The following is a 15,382-nucleotide window of genomic DNA, read 5'->3' as shown; positions in this document are numbered from 1 at the left end:
CCGTGGACGGGGTCCGCTCTCCCCGCCTGGGAAATGGGGGGCAGGAAAGGGAGGTGACCTCGAAGGTGGCCAGGCTGTCTGCCCTCAGAGTTCCGGTAGAAGAGAGGATTCTGTCCATCGCAGGGACGCGAGCAGGTGCCATCTGTCTGAGCACGTTCCCAGGTGAGGAAAAATGAGACCACAAGCCCGTCGGGGGGGAGGCTTCTTGCCAGCAAAGCCCGGGTCCTGGGTGCTTGGGGACAGTCTTGGCTCCTGTCTGTGTCCAGGCAGTCATGTCACACAGGCCAGGCGAGCGGAGTGTGTCTAGGCACCACCTTGGTTTTCCCTGGCTTCTGTGGACCCTGGTGGTGACAGGGAGCTGGTGGCCGGGCTGAGGGAAGAACCGTGGCCCCGAAGCTCTCCAGCAGGTGCCCACGGAGGGGCCACAAAGGGAGCGGGGACCCCACCGCCCAGTGCTGGTGGGACCCTTTTGCACCTCACTCCTTCAGGGCAGGTGGGCGACCCCGGGCATGAGGAGGGACAGCGTGCCCCCCGTGTAAGAGCCGCAGCCACTGAGCACGAGGCCCCTGCCGGGCACGCAGCCAGGGCAGCGAAGGGCGGTTTCCCTCCCTGTGGTGTGGGGGCCACCTGCGGCCGTGGTCACTCAACCTCCGAAGAGCCAGAGCCTGCGGGGCCTCACCTGGCCAGGGCGTGAGGGAGGCCGCCCGGGGACGCAGAGCACAGGTGCGGCGGGAGGCCGCGGGCCGGAACCTTGAGGCGGTGGTGAGCTCGCATCCGCCCGAGGGAAGTGCGCGTGGAGCACCGAGCGGGGAGCCCACAGTGGACGCAGCTGAACGGGCGGCTGGAGGAGGGGCAGGTGCGGAGAGTGTTCGCCAAGTGCAGCTCGGGGAACAAAGGTCACTCTGTGTTAATCCTGGGTTGTCACGAGGCGCCAGTGACTTCAGCTCAACCGGCAGCTCTCGAGTGTGTCCGACCCCATTAAACCTGAACTCGACACCCAGGAAACCCCACAGATGACAAGACCGTGCACAGTGCTGTTACAATCGAGCAAAACCGCCCAAAGAAGCCACAACCAGCACGCAGCGCTCCAAAACGCACCACGTGCATGAAAAGATTCGACGCTCTGCCCTTTTAAATCCCGTTAGAGCACATCTGCGTGTGGAAGACAGCAGTGCCTGGTGTTCAAGGGCACGTACGTGAAGAGGGGAGGCGGGCAGGCCTGCTCGTTCGTCCCAAGCAGGACCTGACCTCGTCTCTCCGGTGGACTCCGCGCCTTACAGTGGACCAGACCCCCTGTGTGAGCCTGTCGCGCCTTTCCGGCAGACCGCTGGGGGCGGGAGCTGTTCCTCATGAGCTGCCCGACCGAGAGGCCCTCGGTCAGGACAGAGGCGAGGCCCAGAGCCACACCAGAGAGCAGCCTGGGCCGGACTGCCGGAGCGCGCTGGCCCCAGGACGGCGCCGGGGAGAGACCCCGGTGAGCTGCCCTCCCCTCCTCACAGCAGAGTGTGTGTCCCTTGGGCTGGAATGTCAGTGACCGCTGGTCTCCATAGCAGCCACTCAACCCCACAGCCGCTGGGCCTTCCGTCCGGTACCGACCAACTCCCTCACCCCCTGCCAGGGCAGGGAGGCTTCCTGGGGTGGCCAGGGCCGAGGACCGCACAGTCATGACTGGGGAACCGGGCCTGCCAGTCCACAGAGCTGGACAGGAGAGGGTAAGCTGACGCATCCAGGTTTCGAACTCAGAGTAGAAGTCCCCAGAGAACGGGACCCAGGGGGTCAGGGACACTGGCTCAGAGCCACACGGCCGATACATACGTAGTAGAGCCAGGAATAGAACTTGAGACTTTGGATTCCCGTGAATTTATCCTGTAACCACATTGGTAAAAATCACAGAGAGTCTTCTTTTTTTTTTTTTTTTACTGTTTTATTTATTTCTAGGAGAGAGAGAGAGACAGCGTGAGCAGGGGAGGGTCAGAGACAGAGGGAGACACAGACTCTGAAACAGGCTCCAGGCTCTGAGCTGGCAGTCAGCACAGAGCCCGACGCGGGGCTCGAACCCACGAACCGCGAGATCATGACCTAAGCGAAAGTCGGATGCTTAACCGACTAAGCCACCCAGGCGCCCCGTCACAGAGAGTCTTAAATTGTGTGCGTCAGTACAGAAAGGTGCCCACACCCTGGCAGATGCCCAGCACTCAGGCTGATGGAGAAACATCAGACCTGCACCCCTCTGGGACCCGTGCTCACCAAGGGAAGGGTCCCTGCAGCCGCCCAGCCTTGGAAACCTCTTGCTTGCTCTCTGTCTTCACACGTAGCTTGGTTTATGCAAATTAAGGTTGTGGGAAGATGCCCGTTGGTGACCTGCTGGGGGCACACAGGGTGCTGTTCTGAGAGTGTTAGGACTCATTTAATACCAGTGATGAACAAGCAAGTGCTCTGCTTCCAAACAGCTCATTTTGTTCAGGGAAGTAATTTCAAGTCCTGTCTGAATATCAGAGTCCCTAGAGAGAGCGGGCATGAGTGAGCTGCAGAGAGGGTCAAAGAGAGCATCCCAGCCAGGCCCCATGCTCCGCGCAGAGCCCAGTGCGGGCCTCCATCTCCCAACCCTGAGATCCTGACCTGAGCTGAGATCAAGTCAGACGCCTAACCAATGGAGCCACTCAGGCACCCCACTTTTTTAAGAAATCTTTTTTAACGTTTGTTTTTATGAGAGAGAGAGAGAGTGAGCAGGGGAGGGGCAGAGAGAGGAAGACAGAATCTGAAGCAGACTCCAAACTCTGAGCTGTCAGCAGAGCCCGACATGGGGCTCAAACTCACGAACTGTGAGATCATGACCTGAGCTGAAGTTAGACACCTAACCAACTGAGCCACCCACAGGTGCCCATTTAAAAAAATTTTTTATTGTATGTTTTTTTTTTAGCTGAAGTATAACTAACATGCGATGTTATAGTAATTTCAGATGTACAACATATTGATTCAACAGTTCCCTCCGACAACTCCGCTCGGTGTTCACCATCATCCCTGTGTCTCCGTCTGTCACGCTGTGTTAGTATCATCTTATTTACTATTCCCTGTGCTGTGCTTTCCTTCTCTGAGACTTACTTCTTTTATAATTGTAAGATTTGTACATTTTACCCCCCTTTATCTATTTTTTCCCTTTCTCCCCACCCACCTTCCTGCTGGCCCCTACCAGTATGTTCCCTGTACTTAAGAGTCTGGTATGGAGGTTCCTCAAAAAATTAAAAGTGGAACTACCCTACAACCCAGCAATTGCACTACTAGGTATTTATCCTGGGGATACAGGTGTGCTGTTTCGAAAGGGCACATGCATCCATTGTCTATAGCAACGCTGTCAACAATAGCCAAAATATGGAAAGAGCCCAAATGTCCACCATCGGGTGAATGGATAAAGATGTGGTGTATATACACAAAGAAGTATTACTCGGCAATCAAAAAGAATGAAAGCTTGCCATTTGCAACTATGTGGATGGAACTAGACGATGTCATGCTAAATGAAATTAGTCAGAGAAAGACATTATCATATGACTTCACTCATGAGGACTTCAAGATACAAAACTGATGAACACAAGGGAAGGGAAGCAAAGATAATATAAAAACAGGGAGAAGGACAAAACATAAGAGACTCTTAAATATGGAGAGCAACCAGGGTTACTGGAGGGGTTGGGGGAGGGGGGATGGGCTAAATGGGTGAGGGGCTTAAGGAATCTACTCCTGAAATCATTGTTGCACTACTTGCTAACTACCTTGGTTGTAAATTTAAAAAATAAAAAAAAAAAGTCTGGTTTTTTGGTTCATTTCTTTGTTTCTTTTGGTTTTTAGATTCCACATGTGAGTGCAATCATGGTATTTGTCTATGCCTGATTTCAGTTAGTATAATGCCTTCTGGCTTCATCTGTGTTGTTGTAGATGGCAATATCTCATCCTTTTTGATGGCTGAGTGATACTCCAATGTGTGTGTGTGTGTGTATACACAGTACATCTGCTTTATCCATTCATCTGTTGGTAGACACTTGGGTTGGTTCCCTATCTTCGTGACTATAAGTAATGCTCCAATAGGGGCACCTGGGTGGCTTAGTCGGTTAAGCGTCCGACTTTCGCTTAGGTCCTGATCTCGCGGTTCGTGGGTTCGAGCCCCGCGTCGGGCTCTGTGCTGACTGTCAGCTCAGAGCCTGGAGCCTGTTTCAGTCTGTGACTCCCTCTCTCTCTGACCCTCCCCTGCTCACGCTGTCTCTCTCTCTCTTTCCTAGAAATAAATAAAACATTTAAAAATTAAAAAAAAAAATAATGCTCCAATAAACATAGAAGTGCATGTATCATTTCAAATTAGTTGTTTTCGTTTTTTGGGGTAAATACCCATTAGTAGGATTGTTGGATCATAGAGTAGTTCACCGGTTAATTTTTTGAGGAAACTCCATACTGGTTTCCACAGTGGCTGCACCAGTTTACATTCCCACCAGGTACAAGAGGCTTCCTTCCTTTTTCTCCACATCCTGTTATTTCTTGTCCTGATGATTCTAGTGATTCCGACAAGCATCAGACCTCATTGTGGTTTTGATTTGTATTTCCCTGATAATGAGAGATGTTGAGCATTTTTGTCCGCTGGCCATCTGGATGTCGTCTTTGGAAAAGTGTCTCTTCGGGTCTTCTGCCCATTTTTTAATTGGATACTTTGTGGTTTTTTGGCGTTCACTTTTAGAAGTTCTTTATATATTTTGGATATCAACCCCTTTAGAGTTCTGTCATTTGCAAATATGTTCTCCCATTCTGCTTGTTGCCTTTTCCTATTGTTGACAATGTCCTTTGATGTGCAAAAGTTTTTGTTTTGGTGGGTCCCAGCAGTTTGCTTTAGCTTTTGTTTCCCTTACCTGAGGGCAAGTATCTAGAACAATGTTGCGCTGGCCAGTGCCGGAGAGATTACTGCCTGTGTTTTCTTGTAGGTGTTTTTTTTTTTTGTTTCAGGTCTCAGAGTTAGGTCTTTAATCCTTTTGAGGTTGTGTGTGTGTGTGTGTGTGCGCGCGCGCGCACGCGCGCGCATGCAAGAAAGTTTCATTGTTTTGCCTGTGGCTGTCCAGATTTCCCATCACCATTTGTTGAAGAGAGTGTCTTTTTCTCAGTTTATATTCTTTTCTGCTCTGTTGAAGATTAATTGACCATATAGTCATGGGTTTATTTCTGGGCTCTCTGTCCTGTTCTGATGTATGTGGCTGTTTTTATACCCGTACCATGCTGTCTTGCTGACTACAGCTCTGTAATATACTTTGAAATCAGGGACCATGATGGTTCCCGCTTTGTTCCTCTTTCTCAGCATGACTTTGGCTGTTTGGGGTCTTTTGTGGTTCTGTATAAATTTTATGATTATTTATTCCAGTTTTGTGAAAAATGATGTTGGTATTTTGATGGGGATTGTGTTCAGTCTGTAGATAGATGGCTTCGGGTAGCATGAGCTTTTTTCGCAGTATTAATTCTCCAATCCTTGGGACTGGTGTATCTCTACATTTGTTTATATCGCTCCCAGTTTCTTTCATCGTGCCTTACAGTTTTCAGAGTACAGGTCTTTCATCTCCTTGATTAAGTTTCTTTCTGGATATTTCATTCTTCTCGGTGCACCTATTAATGGGATTGTTTTCTTAACCTTGGCAACCTTCATGTGTGGGTTCTCCCCACAGAGATTTTGCCTTAATTGGACAGGCGTAGAGCCTGGGCATCAACTCTAGTGTGCAGCCGGGGTTGAGAACCACTGGGCCGTGTAAAGGAGGCAGACATGGAAGCTGGCAGGGTCATCCCCGTGCGCCGCGGAAAACCACAGGGCGGACGCCTGACCCAGACCCTGAGGGTCAGGAAGGCTCAGGGGATGCAGCCGTGAGGAGGGCTCCCCCTTGGCCTCTCACGGACGAAGTGTGTTCACGGGGAGTCTCTGTTCCCATCACGCTGCTTTGGTTCACAGCTGCCAGCTGGTCCTGTCTGCGCCACTTGGGGTCAGACTGGCTCTCCCGAGGTAAGGGGCCAGGCTCTGCGTCTGTTCTCTGCCTGCGTCTGCAGCAAAGCCTCTGTCCTCAGGAGGGGCTGATCAAGGGTGGCCATCAGGGAGCTGGAATGTGGCTGGCCTGAAGAGCCCCCCTTCTTGGGATAACTCCATAGTCCAGCATGATTTTTAGGCTGAATGTTGGGGTCTTGAACACAGAACTCCTCATTAATATTACAGCTGCACCATAAACCAGACAGACTTGATGTGCTGAATTAGGGATTGAGAACTATTCACTACATTGGTTTTGATGGGTCATCTCATTCTGGTTCCAAACAAGCAACTGGCCAAGAGTTCTTAGACTATAACCCAGCCGTGGAGACTGAGTGTGGATAGTACAGAGTACGTCCGCGGTGTTCATCAGAGCTGCTAAGAAAGTGTGCGTGAGATACATAATGTGTTTATTTTAAAATCCATATGTGGCCTAGCTATGTCAATGAGAAAGTTCTGGACTTGTAATTTAAAAATCTCTACAATGGGACGCTATTCCTGCAGGAGAGAATTTGTGTTTCTTCAGGCCTGTAAACGGTTTCCTCTCCAGTCTGAAGCCTCGTCCGTCACTAGCTTTAAGTAAGTGCAGTTACTACATACGGTTTATCACTCCTCAAGCTGTTTCCAGATGTGACGTCTGCATTTCCTCGGCTGATGAAGCCTGCGTTCTGCGTGATACTGCCGTGCTGGGTACGTGACATGACGCAAAACCCACAGAACTTTGAGTCACAAAGCCTTGTGCGTAATGTCTGCGCGTTTGTAAAAGATCGTTTACGAGGTTTGAGGGGGGTCCCAGGATGGAATACAGAAGTCTTGAAACTGCCTCTCTGAAGCGGGTGAGGTTGGTGACCTAAGTGGCCTCGGACATGAATGGAAGTCTGGGCTCAGCTGTGTAGTCTAGGCAGTGGTGTCGTTTGCTGCAGGGGTGTGGGGTAACCGTTCTGATGCTCCTCACCTGTGTCCTGGAACTGAGCGATTAACCGGATGGATGGCGGGTGGGGAGGGCCGGGTGTTCTGCTGCTGGACTACGAGCTGACATAAGCAGGACAAGGATGTGTGTGGAACCGGGTAGGTCGGTGCCAGCGGCATGAACGCCTGTTCAGTTTAATGTGGTCACAGCTGATGACACACCTGTAGACCTGTGTCCATAGGTGGGCAGTGTGCACACGCGCTTCCTGGCCGTCGGCTGAGTCTGGAAGCGGCGGCAGCAGCGCACGCCCTGCCCCCGCCGCCGTCTTTACACAGACGGTAGCACATCGTGCACGCTGTTCCGTACCTCACGTTTTCACTGATCAGTATGACCTGCATACGTCCTCCATCTACACTTAGAGGCCGTGTTTTCACAGCTGCGTGGTGTCGGGTTGCCTTGTGTTGTGTGCAGCCCCGACCGGTGCACGTGTGTCCCTTCCGGGCCCTGGCCATTTCCGGCAATGCTGCGGCCCGCGCTCCCTGTTCGCGTGCGGGTGCGTCTGTGGGACAGAGTCCTCCCAGCGAGGGCGCCGAGCTAATGGACACGTGCACTTGCAGTTCGAGGAGCACAGACTCGTTTTACAGCAGAAGTTCCACTTTTATGCTCCTGCCTGTAATTTATGAGAATGTCCGTCTCCACCAGCCTTACCCACGGGGCGTGATGTCTTCCTTGTGGCATTTGCCAATGCGATTGGGAAGAAGTGGTATCTCTGTGGTCGCCACTTGTCATGACTCAGGCTTAAATATCTTTCCTATATTTAAGACTCATTTGTGTTTGTTTTACTCTGAACGGTCCATCAGGTCATTTTCCCATTCAGTTGAGTCAGTGGTTTCTTGTGTTTTTTTTTTTCCCACAAATACAAAGGAGTTCTTTATGGAAAATTAGCCCTCTGTCTATGACAGACTTTGTAAAAAATCCCATTTATCACTAGTCTTTTGACTTTGCTTAAGATACTATTTTAACATGTGAATATCTGTTTTTCCAGTTGTATTTGTTAATCATTTTAACCTTTACTTAGGAGAGAATATGTCAACGTGCTCTAGACCTCTAGACTGTTAGGAACATCAAGTCAGCCCTGTGCTCACGCGGGATTTACCCACCCACCAGGGATGCGAGCATCTTACTGAAGCATCTGGGTCCTGCTCACCAGGCCCTGTCAGCTGTGAGTCACCCGAAGAGTGATGCACAGCACGCCTCTGTTCACCAGACCTAGAGATTTGGTGTTCTGTTGTTTGCTGTTACATGCATCAGGCAGGGCTGCCTCATAGTTTGGCCACAGGGAACTCACTTAGCCCCTGGGCTTCTGTAGGTCAGACGATTCTGAGGATGACCCCGCACCCAGCTGCTTTCTTCTGTCATGACACTTGCTTTGCATCTGACAGTTCCCACCTCTGCCCCGTGATCTTCCTCCTGACGGGAATCAGGGCGCTCATTTCAGATGCAGTGATCCCTGAAGCCACTTTGGCAATATGCAAAGACTCCTGTCCACTCCTTCCCCATATTTCTCAAGGTTTTGGTGAACGATGTCTTCCTGCCCTTCAAGGGACATAGCCAGGAGAGGAGTGAGCAGTTCACCAACCTTCCCATCCTCCCAGGCCTTTGACTCATTTCCTTCACATTATACCAGGGAATCCCTAGTATCTCAAGGGCAATAAGCCCGGTCAGCTGGGCCAGAACACATGGGTGGGTCCCTGTCGCTGCACTTGACTTTGCAATTGCTTCAGAACATACACAGATCCTTCAGGATACATGCTGGTGTGAGTAGACAAACACCTCAGGATTCCCGCCCCCCAACCCCATTAACCCCCAGAGGTGAATCCTAAGTTTGGTGCCCTGAGAGCAGTCTTCACACAGTAATGAATTCGTCGGGTCTTCCAATTTTAGAAGCATGGTAACTGCCTTTTCTTTCTTTCTTTTTTTAGAGTTTTTTTTAAAGACTTAAAAAATTTTTTTATAGTTTTTATTTTTGAGACAGAGCATGAGCGGGGGAGGGTCAGAGAGAGAGGGAGACACAGAATCTGAAACAGGCTTCAGGCTCTGAGCTGCCTGCACAGAACCCAATGCAGGGCTCGAACGGCAAGTTCATGACCTGAGCCGAAGTCGGACACTTAACCGACTGAGCCCCCCAGGTGTCCCAAAAGTTTATTTCTTTATTTTGAGAGAGAGCGAGTAGGGGAGGGACCGGGAGAGAGTGAGGCAGGCGCTGCACCCACAGTCCAACATGGGGCTCGAACTCACAACCCTAGGAGCATGACCTGAGCCGAAATCAAGAGTCAGATGCTCCACCCACTGAGCCTGCCAGGTGCCCCAGGAAGCTGCCTTTTGTATCGCTTTAGGCTGAAAGAAGGAAAACCCAGGTCATCACTCAAGGGTCCACCTATGTCCGTAAAAGGAATTTCTTAGTCAGCTGCAGAAATACAGTATAGTTCCGGGTCCCCGCTGTTTTCGTGGCTTTCTGCGTTGCCGGGCCTGCAGGAAGCTGCCGTAGCAGGTCTGGGCAGGAGTGTGCCCAGCGGCCCCACGCTTACCGTAAAAACGGAGCACATTTGGAACGGCTCCCAGCTGCTGGATCCAGCCCAGCGATGGCAGGTTCTCCGGTAACCGCAGCCACATCGACCATCTTAGTCTAATCTAAAGGTTGAATCTTTCCACCGACAGAGCTCGCGCTTAGCTCTTCCTCTTTCTTTTTTCCTGCCGTAAACTGGCAGAATCCTCTCCCCTCGGTTTGACTGTGGCTGGCCGCGCAGGGCTTGCTGGGCCCTGAGTCTGGCACCGGGCCAGGGCACACGCAGAGCTGGCTGGCCCTCGCGAGCAGGTGATGCGTTTGGAGAGGCCCGCGAGGCAGCAGGGGAGATGGTTGGTGAGAAGGGAGGCTGGGCAACGTCCTCTCGCAAGGGAGGCTCACAGTATGTTGGAGACGCATGTCAGCTCTTTGGTGACGTGCTTTCCCGGAGCTCTGACTTTCGCTTCTTAGAACCGGGGAATCTGAATTCGACTAGTGCGGCAACCAGCAAGATGCAGCTTGGAGTCTGGCTTCGTCCACCTCAGCCCGGTCACTGGAAGACACACATTTCCCTTTCAGGGCCGTCACAGAAAGGCTCTTGTTCTCAGCTGGCCCGTGGCCAACAGTTGAGGACTCCAGCAGCCAGCACCCGCTCCCAGAGATGAATTCCTTGTGGCTTTCATACTGTTCTGTGTGGGTCACCACTGCTTTCTCCATAGTGTTGCCTTTCATGAGCACTTGAGACGCGTTTGTGGTTAATAGCTCGCCACTGTGTGGCTCGGGCGCCCAGAGTTCTGTACTTTATGCTAGGTTGACGTTTCCTGCTGCCCCCAGAGTCCAAATGAGGACGCCCAGATTCTAGTGATTTCCTGAGAGCCTGCTCCCTGTAGCTGCTCCTGTCCCTAGTTTCTTGTTATGAGCAACAAAAACAAATTTAGCTATATTTTGCGGAAACCAGATTAAAATATATTTTTAAATTAAAAAATATAAAATATGAAGTATAAAGTATATATTGAGTAGATCACAGACCACAGGAGCCAGATAATCAGAGTTAGAGATTACAAATGAGCTGGGACTTAAGCCCAAACATGCCCCAGAGGGGGTCTGCTGGGCGCACACTGCCACCTGTATCACTCACACAGCTCAGACCAGGATGCAAAGTGTCGCCGCTGCCCCTGCGAAGTGGTCCCAGCAGCCACCTCCGTGGCCACTGGTGCCAGAACAGAGTCAGTGTGGTCTCTGCTTTTTGTGTGTCACTGGTTTCCCACTCAGAGTCGTGGAGAAAACTTCTACTGGCAAACACCTTGGCCACACGCCTCCACTCCGGACGCACAGTAGACCCCCAAAGCAGATACGCAGCGTTCCACCTCTGTGGTACACTCAGGGCTTCTGTGAATACAGCACCTTCTGCTTGGAGGCTGGGAAGCCAAACGGAATAGTGAGTATCTAGCTACGCTTGTAAGATCAGTTGACATTTACAAAAAGAAATTTCTCTTTCAAATTCCTCAACGTAAAAAAAAGGGGGGGGGCGTTTAAAGTCTCCATTTTAAGGGTGGCTGGGTGGCTCAGTAGGTTGAGTGTCTGACCTTCTCTCAGCTCACGATCTTGCAGTTTGTGGGTTTGAGCCCCACATTGGGCTTTGTGCTGACAGTTTGGAGCCTGGAGCCTGCTTCAGATTATGTGTCTCCCTCTCTCTTCATACCCCTCCCCGCAATCATTCTCTCTCTCTCAAAACTAAATAACACATTCAAAATTTTTATAAAGTCTACATTTTATTTATTGGTCTACAGTGTATTTTTGCTCATCTTTCTGTGTTTTCCCTGAGTATGACAGTAGGGGATAGGAAGATTCTGAAATCAAATTATTAAATTCTATCTGTGTACTTTAGTGATACACAGAACATATCCCATTTTCAAGTATTAGACTTTACACAGATTAATTCAAAATGTTTTTTATTTCTTATATGTTAAAATATTTGAAAAACAGCATTTATAAAATAAAGTAATAGAAACAGACTCTTTAAAGAAAGTTTTACTCTTGATACTTGTTGGTATGATATCCTAAGCCTTCCTGAGTTCATTTTGTTCTCTTTTGCTTTAGGTAGAGCCGACCGTGGGCCCATCTCTGCACAGGAAATTAGTCTCAGTGAGTGGCAGCCACAGCCACACGGCGAATCCTTAAGTAACAGTCTGTGTCTAACACTGAGCCTCTAGACGTCACACCAAGCCTGACAATGTGAGAAAAGGAGCCAGAGCAAAGTCCATTTGGGAAAAGAAAGAAAATAATCTCAGACTCCTCCTTTGATGTCACATTAGGCCATTAATATGCATCACATCTGTTTAAGTTAAAACTCCTGCCTGGTGCTGGGAGGACTTCATAGCACGGCTACTAGACCCAGCACTAAGTTACTGGGCATTCGAATGGGAAACAGGACTTGCACCACAGTTATTGATAAAGCTCAGAGTCCAGTCCGGAGCCCTGCATTCTCTACCCTTTCCACCCGCCTGACTGCACACTCCTTGTAAACGACATCTTTGGTGATGCAGATGGGTGCCTAGAAATGGGTCTGTTTGCCCAATCTGCTCTCTTCCTGGATGCTGCCTTTTGATTCCCTAGAGTTTTGATTGCCTAGAGTTTTGATTCCATAGAGTAGAGTATACAGAGTTTGGTGACAAGTCTTTCTTTTCTCTCACATCCTTCCGGCCTTACTCTGTCTCATGTTCAGGACGGTGGGGGTGGTTGTTAGGTTTTAACAGTAGAGCTGACCCTTGAACAATACAGTTCAAACTCTGTGAATCCACTTACGTGCAGATTTACCATAAGTCGATTTCCCTTGTGATTCTTAACAACATTTTCTTTTCTGGTAGCTGAGTTTGGATTAAGAATATGTTATATAACACATATAACATATAAAATACGGGTTAATCAATGATATATGTTACTGTTAAGGCTTCTGGTTAGCAGTAGGCTATTTGTGGTTCAGTTTTGGGGAGAGTCCAGAGTTAGATGTCGGTTTTCAACTGTGTGGGGGTTGATGCCTCCTCACCCCCTACATTGTTTAAGGGTCAACTGTATATCCACCCTCAGACCATCCTCTCTATTCATACTCCAAGTATTTTTAGAGCATGGTCCTAGTTTTAGATTTTAGAAAGTTTCTCCTTGAGATTCTCAAGCTTTGTGCACAAACTGGAGGAGGAGGGTGTAAAGAGACACAGGGCTGAGAGATGGTAGGAAACGGTGTCGTGAGCTGTGTTTACCTCTAGCCAAGGTGGGAAACGCAGCAGTAGCCTGACGGACAGCAGCAGAGATCAGCTCATGCTCTCACTTCCTGTCTCCACCGGAAAGCGGATGAGGCAGCTAGACGTCTGGGGAAAGGAGTGACCACCGGTGCTGCAGAGACCACAGGGCTATGTAACCAGGGTCAGGGCAGGGGTGCATGGAGAGGAGCTGGCGGTGTGACTGCTAGTGCCGCAGAGACCGCAGGGCTGTGTAGACAGGATCAGGGCTGGGGTGCCGACCGGGAGAGACTAGCGTGGATGCATGAGAACTGGCACTCTCAGGAAAGGGACACCTGATACGAGATGACCGCGAGCCTCACCCACAGTACTTACGTATTTACAGACACATTCCTTTAAAAGAAAAGAAAGAATTCTTAACAATTTCCCACTATTTCAGTCCTCAAGGGCAGCCTAAAAAAAGAGGCACTTTGTTTTAAAATTTTTAAATGTTTATTTATTTTTCAGACAGAGACAGAGCATGAGTGAGGGAGGGGCAGAGAGAGAGAGAGGGAGACACAGAATCTGAAACAGGCTCCAGGCTCTGAGCTGTCAGCACAGAGCCCAACACGGGGCTTGAACCCATGAACCGTGAGATCTTGACCTGAGCTGAAGTCAGACGCTCAACTGACTGAACCACCCAGGCGCCCCAAAAGGTGCCCTCTAAAAGGCACTGTGAGCTTTAGATGAGTCCTTTTGTTAACATACATAGGGGACAGAAGGACACACAGGGGACAGGACACAGTAGGGAACAGAAGGACACAGGATAGAAGAACATACATGGGGACAGAAGGAATCACACGGGGACCAAAGGAGACAGAAGGACACACGGGGACATAGGACACACAAGGGACAGAATGCAGGACAGCAGGACACACGTAGGTGACAGAAGGACATCCGTTGGTGGGACGGGACTGGGTGGGAGGTGGGGTGGAGAGAACTAAGATGATGAAGATCAGTACAGCCAAGGTCAAAGTGACCCAGCTTTGTTGGAGGTCATTTACTGAGCTTCTACTGAGAGCGATAGGTTAGCGCAGAGCATCTGCAACTTCCCGGTACAATTTCAAGGAAAAGGAAAGCAAGGAAAATGCACACGTGTCCTCAAGCACTGGCAGACATGACACCACGCATTCCCTCTGGCGAAATGAGGTCGGTCAGTCCTGTTCCTTTTTGCGTCGGCAAAGGGATTTTCACCTGCTTGTGTTGAAAGAACACTAAATGTGAACTGAAGAAACTTGGAGGGAAGTGGGGACCAGAAGGTCTTCAGCCTGCTCATCCTCCAGTCAGAATCCTGTGTATTTGAGGTATTATTCTAACGAAACAAGTTTGCTTTTCTCATGATCTAAAACATGTCAGAAAACGTTTTGAGAAATGACAGTCTTGTTAAATAAGCATATAATCTCCTCCCAATAAGGCAGCACTTAATTTGAATATTTAAGTTACAATTTAAAAACCATCTGTAACTGAATGAATGTCATAGATGAGGTTAAGCATGAATTCCTTCCTTTGAAAAGTGAAAAGTCCTGCCTGGGCCTCTGTGGTCATTGAGACTAGTAGCGCCCACTTCGGGAGTGTCCAGGGCTCACTCTGCATAGGAACCTGTGGAGGAGAATGGGGTCGATCAAGATAGAAGTCCCTTCGCTGAGTATAAATGATATGACGCTTTCAGAATTCCCACAGTAATTTACACCTAGTGTAAGGGTGGGTTAGAAACAGGGAGGAAAGGACGGTGGATGTAAAATGCAGTAATTTGCCTCAAAATCTGAGTAGCTTGGATGTATAGATCACACGAAGGAAAGGTTAACCTGCGTGCTTGCGATGCCCCCTCCTTTAGGGTGATCTTACTCTCTGGTGTCCCCTGCACAACCCTGCATGGCCACGGGACAATTCACGTGCTTGGAAGCTTTCCCTGGTGACCACTGGAGGGACGGGGTGTCCCAGAGCCCCGCTCCTGAGTCCCAGGACCGTGCTGGGGCAGGGACAGCAGAGCAGACCCTGACCTAAGGAGCCCCCCATCTCCGGGGAGACAGCGCCACAGGTGAGTCGAGCCCGTGAGCTCCATGTCCCAGGCAGACATGTGCAGAGAGTGGGTCTCAGGCTCAGAGCAGGGCATCAGAGCGTGCTGCTGGCAGGTGCCCAGGAGGCAGATGTGGGAACCAGGCCACGCCCGGGCACCGGCTGACTGTGCTCACAGCCCTGCACCAACCCTCCCCAACCCCGAGGCAGAGTGCNCCTCTGGGACACAGCGCCCACCTGCCCTCCCCCCCAACCCCGGAAGCACAGCACCCAGCCGCCCGCAGCCCTGCGCCAGGCACCCCTAACTACCCTCCACTGGGCAGATAGTCCAGCTGCACTTGCCCCTGCCCAGGGCATCTTGTCGAGCGGGCGCGGGGAGGGCTGGCCTCTGTCGGGGAGACGCGGCCTGGCGGAGCAGGGGTGTCGCAGAGACGCCACCAGTCGAGGCTGCAGGGGCGAGACCGGCCTAGGACAAGGTAGAGATGCTGCTGTCCCAGACGGTAGCAGCCGTGCCCGCATCTGTCCACAGGGCACGTCGCGGGGACACCCACCCCTCTTTGCTGACCACCTTTCCATTTGTCTCC

The 15,382-nt window shown here is 50.6% G+C and overlaps 1 long non-coding RNA gene across 1 annotated transcript in view; it reads left to right on the top strand.

Annotated features, from left to right (window-relative positions):
• Positions 1-1,404: 1,404 nt before the first annotated feature.
• The window catches only part of LOC144236144 (uncharacterized), a 17,121-nt gene continuing 3,143 nt past the window's right edge, over positions 1,405-15,382 (top strand). Inside the window, exons 1-3 of the long non-coding RNA XR_013336429.1 lie at positions 1,405-1,712; positions 11,608-14,086; positions 14,617-14,820. This is a non-coding gene — a long non-coding RNA (uncharacterized LOC144236144). The remainder of the gene's footprint in view (positions 1,713-11,607; positions 14,087-14,616; positions 14,821-15,382) is intronic.

The sequence above is a fragment of the Crocuta crocuta genome, unplaced genomic scaffold (genome assembly GCF_008692635.1).
Source record: "Crocuta crocuta isolate KB4526 unplaced genomic scaffold, BGI_CrCroc_1.0 scaffold80, whole genome shotgun sequence".
Lineage (NCBI taxonomy): Eukaryota > Metazoa > Chordata > Mammalia > Carnivora > Hyaenidae > Crocuta > Crocuta crocuta.
Note: the sequence above shows the minus strand (reverse complement) of the source record. Positions and strands in the feature narration are given on the sequence as shown.